The sequence below is a fragment of the Dendropsophus ebraccatus genome, chromosome 1, assembly GCF_027789765.1.
Source record: "Dendropsophus ebraccatus isolate aDenEbr1 chromosome 1, aDenEbr1.pat, whole genome shotgun sequence".
In the NCBI taxonomy this organism is placed as follows: domain Eukaryota; kingdom Metazoa; phylum Chordata; class Amphibia; order Anura; family Hylidae; genus Dendropsophus; species Dendropsophus ebraccatus.
In genome coordinates, this window is record NC_091454.1 from 219,063,077 (window position 1) to 219,080,380 (window position 17,304).

Consider the following 17,304-nt stretch of genomic DNA (forward strand, 5'->3'; position numbering starts at 1 on the left):
GGAAAGTGGCCATGTTTTTGTAGAACTGGATAGCCCCTTTAAGACATCCAGATGTGGTATGGTGGTATTATAGAGTCACAATATGTGGGTGTTATCCAGTCACAGTATTGAGGGGCTATCCAGTCATTGTGTGGTAGTACTGGCCAGTTAGGTTATGGTGGGGTTATTTAGTCACAGTAAAATCCTCTCCTCTTTGGCTAAGAGATGAGGGTCTTCTCTTTATCTGGAATATATTGACTACTAAAGTACCATAAAACAAGAGGAAAGTGAAGAAAGAAGGTCCCACCGAGATTTGAACTCGGATCGCTGGATTCAGAGTCCAGAGTGCTAACCATTACACCATGGAACCCTTCATGACGGAGTGCCTGCCTGTCATACAGGAGACCAGGGTTCGATTCCTCGATAGGGAGGCTAATCTTGTTTTGCTCTTTCTAAAGGCAATAATCATCCCGTGGAATAGAGGGCAATGATCAGCCAACATCGTTCATGCCGGCTGATTGTTGCGTTGCTTGTTTTTCAAACATGTTGAAAAACAAGTGACTGATATAGCAGCGATCTGCTGCCGTCGCTCCGCGGAATAGAAGCGGTGGCAGCAGACCGCGGCTATCCTCTATGGGCTGCCTGGACAATCTAGTGATCACCTGGACAGCCCCCCGCAGCCAATATACACTCATTGCGGGAAATGCACATAAAGTGCTTTTTTTCCCTGCACTTACTACTGCATCAAGGCTTCACTTCCTGGATAACATGGTGATGTCACTTCCTGGATAAAATGGTGATGTCACTTCCTGGATAAAATGGTGATGTCACTTCCTGGATAAAATGGTGATGTCACTTCCTGGATAACATGGTGATGTCACTTCCTGGATAACATGGTGATGTCACGCCCCAACTCCCAGAGCTGTGCGGGCTTTGGCTGCTGGAGAGGATGATGGCAGAGCAATGCTCAGTGTCCCTCCAGTGTCCTGTGTCCCTCAGTGTCCCCCTGCCATCATCCCCTCCAGCAGGCACAGCCGCACAGCTCTGGGAGTCGGGTCGTTACATCACCATGTTATCCAGGAAGTGACATCACCATGCTATCCAGGAAGTGACATCACCATGTTATCCAGGAAGTGAAGCCTTGATGCAGTAGTAAGAGCAGGGAAAAAGCACTTTATAAGCATTTCCCGTAATAAGTGTATATTGGGGATTTGTATAACTTTTGGGGGGCAATACAATACTTTAATAAAATTTTTTGCCAGACTTCTCTTTTAAGAGATGAGGGTCTTTTCTTTATTTAGAATAGTGTTGGTGTGGAGGTGTATGGACGGAGGCTGTAAGGGTGTCTTTACATAAAGAGATTTATCTGGCAGCTTTTTGAAGCCAAAGCTTCAAGCATTCTTTGGACGGACAATGGAATCCGCCCGTGCATAGAATGGAGTCTATGACACAGGCGGAAACGCGTGCGCCGACCGCAGTTCGCGAGCGGGAGCGAGCGGTGAATTCCACGACGGATTTTCTGCTAAGTGTGCACATACTCTAGGGGAGGAATTAAAAAGGAATCTGCTCTTATTTCTGCTTAAAATTCATCCCATAAAATATGTACAAAGCAATATCCCATTTTGTTCAATGTGATTTCCACTCTGTTGTTCACACTGCAGAATTTCCTGCCGCTGGTCCGCTTTTTGCCCAAAGAATTGACATGTCAATTCTTTTTGCGGATTCTGCTAGAGGAATCTTATAGAAGTCAATATGGGCTTAAAGGGGTAGTGCGGCGCTAAAAAATTATTCACAGAATAGCACACATTACAAAGTTATACAACTTTGTAATGTATGTTATGTCTGTGAATCGCCCCGTTCCCCGTGTCCCACCACCCCCGCACGTGTACCCGGAAGTGTGGTGCATTATACATACCTGATCCGTGTCGAGGGCCGTCCGCCATTTTGTGCCAAACGTCATCTTCGGACGGACGGCCGAATCGCTGTTGGCTGTTATCAGTGGTATGATACTGAGCATCGTAAAGGGTGGTAATGTTGTGAATAAAATACATAACATAGAAGAAGTAGTAACCCTTTGTTCAGTACAGCTGTGCAACAGGTAAAAAGTTTACATACAAAACACTGACATCTAGTGGTGAAACCAATAAAAACCTTCATCACCACCTGTCTTTGAGTAAAGGGCTTTTGCGACAGGTGTAGCATAAGAAACCCCCGTGGTGGGACACCACAGTAATAGGGCCTTCAGAGATGAATATATAAAATATATTACAAAAAATGTCAGATAATCTGTTGGTGTAATGAGACCCTAAGAGACCCACAAGACAAAAAAAACAATAGTCTAAGTGGCCTAAGTAGTGGCCTTAATAGTCTAAGTAGTCTAAGTGCACATTTAGGTCCTAGGGTGGAAAAGACCTAACTATGGATAGGGCCTAATCCTAGGCACTGCTTTTATGAACCTACTGACGGGACTATCTTCCATAAGGGGAACGTCCAAGAAACTTGATAAAGCTGCAGCCTGCCCATTGTTGGTGCCAAGGCTTAGGCCCTTGTCCAGCCCCTCCGGGTGGAAGCTCAAAATAGTAGGAATTTCAGGCCTGCAAATATCAGGAAATAAGGGACCACACCACGGAACAAACCTATTCTGATACTTTCTGTAAATAGAAGGCGTAGAGGCATGATGGGAATCTTAGTTTTGTAACAGCTGGAGGGCCGAAGGTTCCCCATCCCTGCTCTAAAGTATCAACTTGTTATCCGATCCCTGAGCTAGTTTAGGGATACTAAGCAAAAAGTCTCCCCTTTGAGTATTACATATGTCAAGTTGAAGTTTAAGTCTTGAGTTCCCCTGACCATATTAACCATTATCCCAGTTTTCTTAGTATTTCTGGCTGCATTGTATAATAACAAAAGATGAAATTAAACCTTGGTCTCTGGCAGATTTTCTCTACAGAATTTATTTATGAAAGAGTTTGACAAAAATAAAAAAAATCAGACTGGCCCGTACGGGGATCGATCCCGCGACCTTGGCGTTATTAGCTTCACGCGCTAACCAACTGAGCTAACTGGCCTCTGAAAAGCTTTATGTAAAACAAAAAAAAATGGAAAAAACTAAATTGTAAAGAACTCAATAACATAAAATTTGACTCTAAGATCCCACTTAGAGTCAAACACTGCTGACTGGATTCAGAGTCCAGAGCGTTAACCTTTACACTATGAAACCCTTAACAGGGCAATGACCTTCTGACGGAGTTACACCAAGTGTCTATGACACACTTATGGTTATACCGTACATGGTGTCCCTTAAAGGATGCCCTAAGGCTTGAAGGCTTTATGTGGGTGGCCCAAAGCAGCTCCTTGTTAGAATTGCGCTAAGTATCCTAGGCTGTCATGCAGGAGAAGGACAATCATAGCAGCTCCTCGTTAGTATAGTGGTAAGTATCCCCGCCTGTCACGCGGGAGACCGGGGTTCGATTCCCCGACGGGGAGGCTAATTTTTTTTGTTCTTTTCTTGGTTGCACCAAGCACGCAGAAAAGTTTTCTATCACATTTAAAGGGGTTATCTAGCGCTACAAAAACATGGCCACTTTCCCTCTACTGTTGTCTCCAGATTGGGTGGGGTTTTGAAACTCAGTTCCATTGAAGTAAATGGAGCTTAATTGCAAACTGCACCTGCACTGGAGACAACAGTAGGGGGAAAAGTGGCCATGTTTTTGTAGCGCTGGATAACCCCTTTAACTACTTCTTAAAATGATAGATTACTTTTTAACTATGATGTTCAGTCTTACAATCAGAGTAACATAGAGAATAGGTGGCAACTTGAGAAACACCTTTAAGGTTTGCAGGCTGGCGCCTCTGGCCCCTTTTATCTTTTCTGACTGCCAGGCCAGAACTTTTACTTAAAGGGGTTGTCCAGCGAAAAACTTTTTCTTTCAAATCAACTGGTGTCAGAAAGTTATGTAGATTTGTAATTTACCACTATTAAAAAAAGTGTTTATAATTTTCAGTCTGACCCTGCTCTCTGCTGACATCTCTGGCCGAGACAGGAACTGTCCAGAGCAGGAGAGGTTTTCTATGAGGATTCATAGAAAACCGAGATAGAGTTCCAGAGATGTCAGCAGAGAGCAGGGTCAGAGTGAAAATAAAACAACACTTCCTGCAAAGTACCATAAAACAAGAGGAAAGTAAAGAAAGAAGGTCCACCAAGATTGGAACTCGGATCGCTGGATTCAGAGTCCAGAGTGCTAACCATTACACCATGGAACCATTCCGTAATTCCAGCCTGCCAGTCACACAGAAGATCAGGGTTTGATTCCTTGACAGGGAGGCTCATCCTGTTTTCCCTATCTCTCTGTATTTCCCTCCCCTCCTCTCTGTCCCTATCTCTCTGTATTTCCCTCCTCTCCTCTCTGTCCCTATCTCTCTGTATTTCCCTCCCCTCCTCTCTGTCCCTATCTCTCTGTATTTCCCTCCTCTCCTCTCTGTCCCTATCTCTCTGTATTTCTCTCCCTCCTTTCCTCTCTGTCCCTATCTCTCTGTATTTCTCTCCTCTCTGTCCCTATCTCTTTGTATTTCCCTCCTCTCCTCTCTGTCCCTATCTCTCTGTATTTCTCTCCTCTCTGTCCCTATCTCTCTGTATTTCCCTCCTCTCCTCTCTGTCCCTATCTCTCTGTATTTCCCTCCCCTCCTCTCTGTCCCTATCTCTCCGTATTTCCCTCCTCTCCTCTCTGTCCCTATCTCTCTGTATTTCTCTCCCTCCTTTCCTCTCTGTCCCTATCTCTCTGTATTTCTCTCCTCTCTGTCCCTATCTCTTTGTATTTCCCTCCTCTCCTCTCTGTCCCTATCTCTCTGTATTTCTCTCCTCTCTGTCCCTCTCTCTGTATTTCCCTCCTCTCCTCTCTGTCCCTATCTCTCTGTATTTCTCTCCCTCCTTTCCTCTCTGTCACTATCTCTCTGTATTTCTCTCCTCTCTGTCCCTATCTCTTTGTATTTCCCTCCTCTCCTCTCTGTTCCTATCTCTCTGTATTTCCCTCCTCTCCTCTCTGTCCCTATCTCTCTGTATTTCCCTCCTCTCCTCTCTGTCCCTATCTCTCTGTATTTCCCTCCTCTCCTCTCTGTCCCTATCTCTCTGTATTTCCCTCCTCTCCTCTCTGTTCCTATCTCTCTGTATTTCCCTCCCCTCCTCTCTGTCCCTATCTCTCTGTATTTCCCTCCTCTCCTCTCTGTCCATATCTCTCTGTATTTCTCTGCCTCCTTTCCTCTCTGTCCCTAAATCTCTGTATTTCTCTCCTCTCTGTCCCTATCTCTTTGTATTTCCCTCCTCTCCTCTCTGTCCCTATCTCTCTGTATTTCTCTCCTCTCTGTCCCTATCTCTCTGTATTTCCCTCCTCTCCTCTCTGTCCCTATCTCTCTGTATTTCCCTCCTCTCCTCTCTGTCCCTTTCTCTCTGTATTTCCCTCCCCTCCTCTCTGTCCCTATCTCTCTGTATTTCCCTCCTCTCCTCTCTGTCCCTATCTCTCTGTATTTCTCTCCCTCCTTTCCTCTCTGTCCCTATCTCTCTGTATTTCTCTCCTCTCTGTCCCTATCTCTTTGTATTTCCCTCCTCTCCTCTCTGTCCCTATCTCTCTGTATTTCTCTCCTCTCTGTCCCTATCTCTCTGTATTTCCCTCCTCTCCTCTCTGTCCCTATCTCTCTGTATTTCTCTCCCTCCTTTCCTCTCTGTCCCTATCTCTCTGTATTTCTCTCCTCTCTGTCCCTATCTCTTTGTATTTCCCTCCTCTCCTCTCTGTTCCTATCTCTTTGTATTTCCCTCCTCTCCTCTCTGTCCCTATATCTCTGTATTTCCCTCCTCTCCTCTCTGTCCCTATCTCTCTGTATTTCCCTCCTCTCCTCTCTGTTCCTATCTCTCTGTATTTCCCTCCTCTCCTCTCTGTCCCTATCTCTCTGTATTTCCCTCCTCTCCTCTCTGTCCCTATCTCTCTGTATTTCCCTCCTCTCCTCTCTGCCCCTATCTCTCTGTATTTCCCTCCTCTCCTCTCTGTCCCTATCTCTCTGTATTTCTCTCCTCTCTGTCCCTATATCTCTGTATGTCCCTCCGCTCCTCTCTGTCCCTATCTCTCTGTATTTCTCTCCCTCCTCACTGTTCCTATCTCTCTGTATTTCTCTCCTCTCTGTCCCTATCTCTCTGTATTTCTCTCCCTCCTCTCTGTCCCTATCTCTCTGTATTTCTCTCCCTCCTCTCCTCTCTGTCCCTATCTCTCTGTATTTCTCTCCCTCCCCTCCTCACTGTCCCTATCTCTTTGTATTTCTCTCCCTCCTCTCTGTCCCTATCTCTCTGTATTTCTCTCCCTCCTCTCTGTCCCTATCTCTCTGTATTTCTCTATCCCTCCTCTCTGTCCCTATCTCTCTGTATTTCTCTCCCTCCTCTCCTCTCTGTCCCTATCTCTCTGTATTTCTCTCCTCTCTGTCCCTTTCTCTCTGTATTTCCCTCCCCTCCTCTCTGTCCCTATCTCTCTTTATTTCTCTCCCTCCTCTCTGTCCCTATCTTTCTGTATTTCTCTCTCTCCTCTCCTCTCTGCCCCTATCTCTCTGTATTTCTCTCCTCCCCTCTCCTCTCTGTCCCTATCTCTCTTTATTTCTCTCCTCTCTGTCCCTATCTCTCTGTATTTCTCTCCCTCCTCTCTGTCCCTATCTCTCTTTATTTCTCTCCTCTCTGTCCCTATCTCTCTGTATTTCCCTCCTCTCCTCTCTGTCCCTATCTCTCTGTATTTCCCTCCCCTCCTCTCTGTCCCTATCTCTCTGTATTTCTCTCCCTCCTCTCCTCTCTGTCCCTATCTCTCTGTATTTCCCTCCTCTCCTCTCTGTCCCAATCTCTCTGTATTTCCCTCCTCTCCTCTCTGTCCCTATCTCTCTGTATTTCTCTCCTCTCTGTCCCTATCTCTCTGTATTTCTCTCCCTCCTCTCCTCTCTGTCCCTATCTCTCTGTATTTCTCTCCTCTCTGTCCCTATCTCTCTGTATTTCTCTCCCTCCTCTCCTCTCTGTCCCTATCTCTCTGTATTTCCCTCCCCTCCTCTCTGTCCCTATATCTCTGTATTTCCCTCCCCTCCTCTCTGTCCCTATCTCTCTGTATTTCCCTCCTCTCCTCTCTGTCCCTATCTCTCTGTATTTCTCCCCTCTGATCGTCCGGGCAGCCCATAGGATATAGCGGCGGTCTGCTGCCGCCGCACCTGCGCCACGGAGCGGCGGCAGCAGCTCACTGCTATATAAGTCGTTTGTCTTTCAACATGTTGAAAGACAAACGACTTCAACGATGATCGTTGCCTCCTATTCTATGGGACAATTATCGGCCGAATACGGACGATAATTGTTCCGTGGAATAGGGCCTTTAGGGTCCTATTACACAGATGATTATCGTGCGAAAAATCGTTATATCGTTCAAATTTTAACGATAATCGTTCTGTGTAATTGCAGGCAATGATCGAAAAATCGTTTGTATGTCGTTACATATATATATATTTTTTTTTTTCTTACTTGCCTTTATTCCATGGTACTTGTTCACCAGTGTAATGCACGGTGAGGATTTGGCAGCCATGAAGCACAAACACTGAGGCGCTGTGGCTTAGTTGGTTAAAGCGCCTGTCTAGTAAACAGGAGATCCTGAGTTCGAATCTCAGCAGTGCCTTGTCCTTTTCTTACAGTCTCTATGATGTCATTAGTCAAAATTCAGGGGGTACAGGGCTCCCACAGGGCTGAGCCACACGTCGAACACTGAATAAACCAAGCATTGCTTCTGTACCTTGCCATAGTGCTGCTCTTATCTGTAAAGTGTATACAAGTAGATAGCGGTTATTGATGTCACTATCTGGGCAATAAGAAATGAGAAAGCTAACAAAAACACGGCCCCTTTCTTCCAGAAACAGCGCTACTCCTGTGATCAGTTTGGGTGAGGAATTGCAGCTTAGTTCATTTTATGTGAATTAAGCTAAATTGTAATACCACTCACAACCTGGAGACAGGGGTGGTGCTGTTTTTCAAAGAAAGTAGCTTAGTTTTTTCTCAGGAGCAGAGTAGGTAGAGAATAGCATGCTGTGTGGTGTTACAGGTAGAGAATACAGCGTGCTGTGTGGTGTTACAGGTAGAGAATACAGCGTGCTGTGTGGTGTTACAGGTAGAGAATACAGCGTGCTGTGTGGTGTTACAGGTAGAGAATACAGCGTGCTGTGTGGTGTTACATGTAGAGAATACAGCACTGTGTGGTGTTACAGGTAGAGAATACAGCGTGCTGTGTGGTGCTACAGATAGAAAATACAGTGCTGTGTGGTGTTACAGGTAGAGAATACAGTGCTGTGTGGTGTTACAGGTAGAGAATACAGCGTGCTGTGTGGTGTTACAGGTAGAGAATATAGTGTGCTGTGTGGTGTTACAGGTAGAGAATACAGCGTGCTGTGTGGTGTTACAGATAGAAAATACAGTGCTGTGTGGTGTTACAGGTAGAGAATACAGTGCTGTGTGGTGTTACAGGTAGAGAATACAGCGTGCTGTGTGGTGTTACAGGTAGAGAATACAGTGTGCTGTGTGGTGTTACAGGTAGAGAATACAGCGTGCTGTGTGGTGTTACAGGTAGAGAATACAGTGTGCTGTGTGGTGTTACAGGTAGAGAATACAGCGTGCTGTGTGGTGTTACAGGTAGAGAATACAGTGCTGTGTGGTGTTACAGGTAGAGAATACAGAGCTGTGTGGTGTTACAGGTAGAGAATACAGCGTGCTGTTACAGGTAGAGAATACAGGGTGCTGTGTGGTGTTACAGGTAGAGAATACAGTGTGCTGTGTGGTGTTACAGGTAGAGAATACAGCGTGCTGTGTGGTGTTACAGGTAGAGAATACAGTGTGAGTGTGCTGTGTGGTGTTACAGGTAGAGAATACAGGGTGCTGTGTGGTGTTACAGGTAGAGAACAGATTTGGGCGGAGAATGTGCAGGGTGTGCAGACTGTGCAGACTGTGATGAACAGCTGAGGGAAAGCATTGCATTCTGGAACCAGTACTGCATTCTGGGAACTGCTCAACCAGGAAGTACAGAGACACGATACAGAACTATGAACCCCCAAAAAATAAATTTTTGGTAGTTTCAAAACTGGGATAGATAGGTAAGTAATGCTATATGCTTCTGCAGAAGTTTCATTTTTTTAAGCTCACCTTTAAAGAAAAAATAAAACATTAGAGAATCTGTGTAAACCTGAGTGTGAGTGTGCTGTGTGGTGTTACAGGTAGAGAATACAGCGTGCTGTGTGGTGTTACAGGTAGAGAATACAGGGTGCTGTGTGGTGTTACAGGTAGATAATACAGCGTGCTGTGTGGTGTTACAGGTAGAGAATACAGCGTGCTGTGTGGTGTTATAGGTAGAGAATACAGCATGCTGTGTGGTGTTATAGGTAGAGAATACAGCATGCTGTGTGGTGTTACAGGTAGAGAATACAGTGTGCTGTGTGGTGTTACAGGTAGAGAATACAGTGCTGTGTGGTGTTACAGGTAGAGAATACAGTGCTGTGTGGTGTTACAGGTAGATAATACAGCGTGCTGTGTGGTGTTACAGGTAGAGAATACAGTGTGCTGTGTGGTGTTACAGGTAGAGAATACAGTGTGCTGTGTGGTGTTACAGGTAGAGAATACAGAGTGCTGTGTGGTGTTACAGGTAGAGAATACAGCGTGCTGTGTGGTGTTACAGGTAGAGAATATAGTGTGAGTGTGCTGTGTGGTGTTACAGGTAAAGAATACGGCGTGCTGTGTGGTGTTACAGGTAGAGAATACAGTGTGCTGTGTGGTGTTACAGGTAGAGAATACAGCATGCTGTGTAGTGTTACAGGTAGAGAATACAGTGTGCTGTGTGGTGTTACAGGTAGAGAATACAGCGTGCTGTGTAGTATTACAGGTAGAGAATACAGTGCTGTGTGGTGTTACAGGTAGAGAATACAGTGCTGTGTGGTGTTACAGGTAGAGAATACAGTGTGGTGTTACAGGTAGAGAATACAGCGTGCTGTGTGGTGTTACAGGTAGAGAATACAGTGTGCTGTGTGGTGTTACAGGTAGAGAATACAGCATGCTGTGTGGTGTTACAGGTAGAGAATACAGTGTGCTGTGTGGTGTTACAGATAGAGAATACAGCGTGCTGTGTGGTGTTACAGGTAGAGAATACAGCGTGCTGTGTGTTGTTACAGGTAGAGAATACAGTGCTGTGTGGTGTTACAGGTAGAGAATACAGTGCTGTGTGGTGTTACAGGTAGAGAATACAGTGTGCTGTGTGGTGTTACAGGTAGAGAATACAGGGTGTTGTGTGGTGTTACAGGTAGAGAATACAGCGTGCTGTGTGGTGTTACAGTTAGAGAATACAGTGTACTGTGTGGTGTTACAGGTAGAGAATACAGTGTGCTGTGTGGTGTTACAGGTAGAGAATACAGGGTGCTGTGTGGTATTACAGGTAGAGAATACAGAGTTGTGTGGTGTTACAGGTAGAGAATACAGCGTGCTGTGTGGTGTTACAGGTAGAGAATATAGAGTGCTGTGTGGTGTTACAGGTAGAGAATACAGTGTGCTGTGTGCTGTTACAGGTAGAGAATACAGTGTGCTGTGTGCTGTTACAGGTAGAGAATACAGGGTGCTGTGTGGTGTTACAGGTAGAGAATACAGTGCTGTGTGGTGTTACAGGTAGAGAATACAGTGTGCTGTGTGGTGTTACAGGTAGAGAATACAGTGCTGTGTGGTGTTACAGGTAGAGAATACAGTGTGGTGTTACAGGTAGAGAATACAGCGTGCTGTGTGGTGTTACAGGTAGAGAATACAGTGTGCTGTGTGGTGTTACAGGTAGAGAATACAGCATGCTGTGTGGTGTTACAGGTAGAGAATACAGTGTGCTGTGTGGTGTTACAGATAGAGAATACAGCGTGCTGTGTGGTGTTACAGGTAGAGAATACAGGGTGCTGTGTGGTATTACAGGTAGAGAATACAGCGCGCTGTGTGGTGTTACAGGTAGAGAATACAGTGTGCTGTGTGGTGTTACAGGTAGAGAATACAGAGTTGTGTGGTGTTACAGGTAGAGAATACAGCGTGCTGTTACAGGTAGAGAATACAGGGTGCTGTGTGGTGTTACAGGTAGAGAATACAGTGCTGTGTGGTGTTACAGGTAGAGAATACAGTGTGCTGTGTGGTGTTACAGGTAGAGAATACAGCATGCTGTGTGGTGTTACAGGTAGAGAATACAGCGTGCTGTGTGGTGTTACAGGTAGAGAATACAGTGCTGTGTGGTGTTACAGGTAGAGAATACAGCCTGCTGTGTGGTGTTACAGGTAGAGAATACAGTGTGCTGTGTGGTGTTACAGGTAGAGAATACAGTGCTGTGTGGTGTTACAGGTAGAGAATACAGTGTGGTGTTACAGGTAGAGAATACAGCGTGCTGTGTGGTGTTACAGGTAGAGAATACAGCGTGCTGTGTGGTGTTACAGGTAAAGAATATGGCGTGCTGTGTGGTGTTACAGGTAGAGAATACAGTGTGCTGTGTGGTGTTACAGGTAGAGAATACAGCGTGCTGTGTGGTGTTACAGGTAGAGAATACAGTGTGCTGTGTGGTGTTACAGGTAGAGAATACAGCGTGCTGTGTGGTGTTACAGGTAGAGAATACAGAGCTGTGTGGTGTTACAGGTAGAGAATACAGCGTGCTGTTACAGGTAGAGAATACAGGGTGCTGTGTGGTGTAACAGGTAGAGAATACAGTGTGCTGTGTGGTGTTACAGGTAGAGAATACAGCGTGCTGTGTGGTGTTACAGGTAGAGAATACAGTTTGCTGTGTGGTGTTACAGGTAGAGAATACAGCGTGCTGTGTGGTGTTACAGGTAGAGAATACAGTGTGCTGTGTGGTGTTACAGGTAGAGAATACAGTGCTGTGTGGTGTTACAGGTAGAGAATACAGCGTGCTGTTACAGGTAGAGAATACAGGGTGCTGTGTGGTGTTACAGGTAGAGAACAGATTTGGGCGGAGAATGTGCAGGGTGTGATGAACAGCTGAGGGAAAGCATTGCATTCTGGAACCAGTACTGCATTCTGGGAACTGCTCAACCAGGAAGTACAGAAACACGATACAGAACTATGAACCCCCAAAAAATAGATTTTTGGTAGTTTCAAAACTGGGATAGATAGGTAAGTAATGCTATATGCTTCTGCAGAAGTTTCATTTTTTTAAGCTCACCTTTAAAGAAAAAATAAAACATTAGAGAATCTGTGTAAACCTGAGTGTGAGTGTGCTGTGTGGTGTTATAGGTAGAGAATACAGCATGCTGTGTGGTGTTATAGGTAGAGAATACAGCATGCTGTGTGGTGTTACAGGTAGAGAATACAGTGTGCTGTGTGGTGTTACAGGTAGAGAATACAGTGTGCTGTGTGGTGTTACAGGTAGAGAATACAGTGTGCTGTGTGGTGTTACAGGTAGAGAATACAGAGTGCTGTGTGGTGTTACAGGTAGAGAATACAGCGTGCTGTGTGGTGTTACAGGTAGAGAATACAGAGTGCTGTGTGGTGTTACAGGTAGAGAATATAGTGTGAGTGTGCTGTGTGGTGTTACAGGTAGAGAATACGGCGTGCTGTGTGGTGTTACAGGTAGAGAATACAGTGTGCTGTGTGGTGTTACAGGTAGAGAATACAGTGCTGTGTAGTGTTACAGGTAGAGAATACAGTGTGCTGTGTGGTGTTACAGGTAGAGAATACAGCGTGCTGTGTAGTATTACAGGTAGAGAATACAGTGCTGTGTGGTGTTACAGGTAGAGAATACAGTGCTGTGTGGTGTTACAGGTAGAGAATACAGCATGCTGTGTGGTGTTACAGGTAGAGAATACAGTGTGCTGTGTGGTGTTACAGATAGAGAATACAGCGTGCTGTGTGGTGTTACAGGTAGAGAATACAGCGTGCTGTGTGTTGTTACAGGTAGAGAATACAGTGCTGTGTGGTGTTACAGGTAGAGAATACAGTGCTGTGTGGTGTTACAGGTAGAGAATACAGTGTGCTGTGTGGTGTTACAGGTAGAGAATACAGGGTGCTGTGTGGTGTTACAGGTAGAGAATACAGCATGGTGTGTGGTGTTACAGGTAGAGAATACAGCGTGCTGTGTGGTATTACAGGTAGAGAATACAGAGTTGTGTGGTGTTACAGGTAGAGAATACAGCGTGCTGTTACAGGTAGAGAATACAGGGTGCTGTGTGGTGTTACAGGTAGAGAATACAGTGCTGTGTGGTGTTACAGGTACAGAATACAGTGTGCTGTGTGGTGTTACAGGTAGAGAATACAGCGTGGTGTGTGGTGTTACAGGTAGAGAATACAGCATGCTGTGTGGTGTTACAGGTAGAGAATACAGCGTGCTGTGTGGTGTTACAGGTAGAGAATACAGTGCTGTGTGGTGTTGCAGGTAGAGAATACAGTGCTGTGTGGTGTTACAGGTAGAGAATACAGCGTGCTGTGTGGTGTTACAGGTAGAGAATACAGTGTGCTGTGTGGTGTTACAGGTAGAGAATACAGCATGCTGTGTGGTGTTACAGGTAGAGAATACAGTGTGCTGTGTGGTGTTACAGATAGAGAATACAGCGTGCTGTGTGGTGTTACAGGTAGAGAATACAGCGTGCTGTGTGGTGTTACAGGTAGAGAATACAGCGCGCTGTGTGGTGTTACAGGTAGAGAATACAGTGTGCTGTGTGGTGTTACAGGTAGAGAATACAGAGTTGTGTGGTGTTACAGGTAGAGAATACAGCGTGCTGTTACAGGTAGAGAATACAGGGTGCTGTGTGGTGTTACAGGTAGAGAATACAGTGCTGTGTGGTGTTACAGGTAGAGAATACAGTGTGCTGTGTGGTGTTACAGGTAGAGAATACAGCGGGCTGTGTGGTGTTACAGGTAGAGAATACAGCGAGCTGTGTGGTGTTACAGGAAGAGAATACAGCGTACTGTGTGGTGTTACAGGTAGAGAATACAGTGTGCTGTGTGGTGTTACAGGTAGAGAATACAGCGAGCTGTGTGGTGTTACAGGTAGAGAATACAGTGTGCTGTGTGGTGTTACAGGTAGAGAATACAGGGTGCTGTGTGGTGTTACAGGTAGAGAATACAGCGTGCTGTGTGGTGTTACAGGTAGAGAATACAGTGTGCTGTGTGGTGTTACAGGTAGAGAATACAGTGTGCTGTGTGGTGTTACAGGTAGAGAATACAGCGTGCTGTGTGGTGTTATAGGTAGAGAATACAGGGCTGTGTGGTGTTACAGGTAGAGAATACAGCGTGCTGTGTGGTGTTACAGGTAGAGAATACAGTGTGGTGTTACAGGTAGAGAATACAGAGCTGTGTGGTGTTACAGGTAGAGAATACAGCGTGCTGTGTGGTGTTACAGGTAGAGAATACAGCGTGCTGTGTGGTGTTACAGGTAGAGAATACAGAGCTGTGTGGTGTTACAGGTAGAGAATACAGCGTGCTGTGTGGTGTTATAGGTAGAGAATACAGGGCTGTGTGGTGTTACAGGTAGAGAATACAGCGTGCTGTGTGGTGTTACAGGTAGAGAATACAGTGTGCTGTGTGGTGTTACAGGTACAGAATACAGAGCTGTGTGGTGTTACAGGTAGAGAATACAGCGTGCTGTGTGGTGTTACAGGTAGAGAACAGATTTGGGCGGAAAATGTGCAGGGTGGGAGACTGTGATGAACAGCTGAGGGAAAGCATTGCATTCTGGAACCAGTACTGCATTCTGGGAACTGCTCAACCAGGAAGTACAGAAACACAATACAGAACTATGAACCCCCAAAAAATAGATTTTTGGTAGTTTCAAAACTACCAAAGCTTACCTTTAAAGAAAAAATAAAACATTAGAGAATCTGTGTAAACCTGCATATCGTTGTGTTCAGACTGACCTATAGAATAACTGTATGCATGTCCTTTTTGCTGTATAGTGCATTATGTATATACAGGAACCAGGAAAAGTTACAATATAGCAATATTGTTTTGAGGAACGTTATAGATATGGCCACAAGGTGTCTCCCTTCACTGCACATGTACAGCTGCTGCGTGTCCACATTCGGTAGGGTGCTCGCATAGTTAGAAAACAATACAAACGTCCCACCGATATTTGGATTCGGATTCAAAGTCCAGAGTGCTAACCATTACACCATGGTCCCTGCCCAATACAAATACACAAAAGTAATATTACAAAGTTATATGACTATGTAATGTTTGTCAATAAGCTGTCAAACGGTGATCATCACAGTATATATCCTGTGTGTGTCTGTGGGTTTATTTTGGGGTGGGGGGGGGTGCGCTGGAGTACTCCTTTAAGGTCTTGTCAAGATTTAAACTGGAATCACTTGGGATACCAAGAACTATGACTCCAGGTGGTAGCGTGGCCGAGCGGTCTAAGGCGCTGGATTAAGGCTCCAGTCTCTTCGGGGGCGTGGGTTCGAATCCCACCGCTGCCAAGAACTTTTTATTTTCCGTCACATACAGAACTTACCGTAAAAAATTCTGCCTGATTGTTGGTGAGAACTACTGTCCTCAGGACACGAGTGGCTTACCGTTTGGTGTTGTGTAGAATCTCTTGCTCCTGCAGCAGTGACATTCAGCCATAAGCCGCTGTAGTGTGAGAACTTACATCTTTACGTGACCGGCTCCTTCAGCTTCAGGCTCCACACTTCCACCTGCAGTAAGAGAAAGCACCTGATTGGTGGAAGCAATTACCTGCCCCAACTTACAGGCAGTATTAGGCTGTGCTCTATAACCAGTCTGTGCTTCCCTCTAGTGCAGAAGAAGGTCTGGTTGGTCTCAGTATTGCCGCCATATTACTATCTACTAAGATCTTGCGCCACAAAGCTGGAATCCATTTTGAAAGAGTAAATTGCGTCCCCTAAAATTTAACGTTTGATGGCAACCGCAATGGTATTACCTGTCCATGCTGGAGACAATGGTGCACATCTGAAGTTGCCTACCGAGCCGTTGGTCTTGGACACAGGTACTCGGGCAGAAAGCTGTGGGGTTCGTATTCGGGAGCTACGCTCACTTCAGAGCGGGTGAGGACTGGCTACTATCTGCAGTCAGGTCTTCACCCTTAATGGTGGGCTGCCGCGATCGCGTGGCCACCCGCCATTAACCCCTTAAACACAGGGCGTTTACGTGTAAGTGACCGGAGCATCTTGACTTCCCATACGACCCCGTAGGTGAAAAAATAAAATTGCTATAAGAGTCGCAATAGGGCCATTAAAAAAAAAAAAAGTTTTACTGCTAATAAAAATAGTAAAACATTAGAAAACCTAGTAAACATGCATATGGCTGTGTTCAGACCGACCTATAGAGTAACAAAAAAATTTCAGTTTTATCGTAAAGTGCATTACTTAAACATGGAAGCCCCCCCAAAATTTGCAGAATCGCATTTTCTGACCCAAATTCACCCCAAAAATGATATTTTGGGGGTTTTGTCATTCATTTTATGGCAGATTGCAAAGTACACCTGCTCCGGAAAAAAACAAGCCCTTACATGGCCCTGTAGGTAAAAAATAAAAGAGCTATACGTCTTAGAAGGCGAGCAGGAAAAAACGAAAACGCAAAAGTGACATTAAAAAGTTATATGACTATGTAATAATAGCTGTCTATAATAGCTGACTATGTAATAATCACAGTATATGTCCTGTGTGTGTTTGTGTTTTCTTTTTTTTGGGGGGGGGGGCGCACTGGAGTACTCGTTTAAGGTCTCGTCAAGATTTGAACTGGAATCACTCGGGATCCCAAGAACTATGACTCCAGGTGGTAGCGTGGCCGAGCGGTCTAAGGCGCTGGATTAAGGCTCCAGTCTCTTCGGGGGCGTGGGTTCGAATCCCACCGCTGCCAAGAACTTTTTATTTTCCGTCACATGCTCCTTCAGCCCACTTACCGTAAAAAATTCTCGGGCAGAAAGCTGTGGGGTTCGTATTGGGGACACTGCCGAGGCCAGTCCTTTCTTCATAATTCCCACGATATTTCTGAAAAACGGAAGCAATTGTGTGCATCTGTTTTGATCTGTTTTTCATTGATTTCCATAAAAAAAACGGGTCAGAATGCATTTAAAGTACACAAAAATAAAGTCAGCTAAGTTTTTGCGCATGCGTAGTGATTTTTTTTTTTTTTTTTTTTATAATGGAAGTCAGTCGAAAAATGGATCAAAACAGATTTCATTGTTTTTTTTGAAAGACAGATGACGAGGATAGCACGATCGGCTGCTGTCGCTCCGTGGAATAGGAGTGGCGGCAGCAGACCGCCACTATCCTCTATAGGCTGCCCGGACGATCTAGCGATCA

The 17,304-nt window shown here is 45.3% G+C and overlaps 4 non-coding genes across 4 annotated transcripts; 3 read left to right on the forward strand and 1 right to left on the reverse strand.

Annotated features, from left to right (window-relative positions):
* Positions 1-277: 277 nt before the first annotated feature.
* TRNAQ-CUG (transfer RNA glutamine (anticodon CUG)) lies at positions 278-349 on the reverse strand. The gene has a single exon. It is a non-coding gene; the product is annotated as a tRNA-Gln (tRNA).
* A 7,232-nt stretch (positions 350-7,581) lies between these two features.
* Positions 7,582-7,655, forward strand: TRNAT-AGU (transfer RNA threonine (anticodon AGU)). Its single transcript has one exon. It is a non-coding gene; the product is annotated as a tRNA-Thr (tRNA).
* A 7,719-nt stretch (positions 7,656-15,374) lies between these two features.
* Positions 15,375-15,456, forward strand: TRNAL-AAG (transfer RNA leucine (anticodon AAG)). Its single transcript has one exon. It is a non-coding gene; the product is annotated as a tRNA-Leu (tRNA).
* Positions 15,457-16,776: 1,320 nt separating this feature from the next.
* TRNAL-AAG (transfer RNA leucine (anticodon AAG)) lies at positions 16,777-16,858 on the forward strand. The gene has a single exon. It is a non-coding gene; the product is annotated as a tRNA-Leu (tRNA).
* Positions 16,859-17,304: the final 446 nt, after the last annotated feature.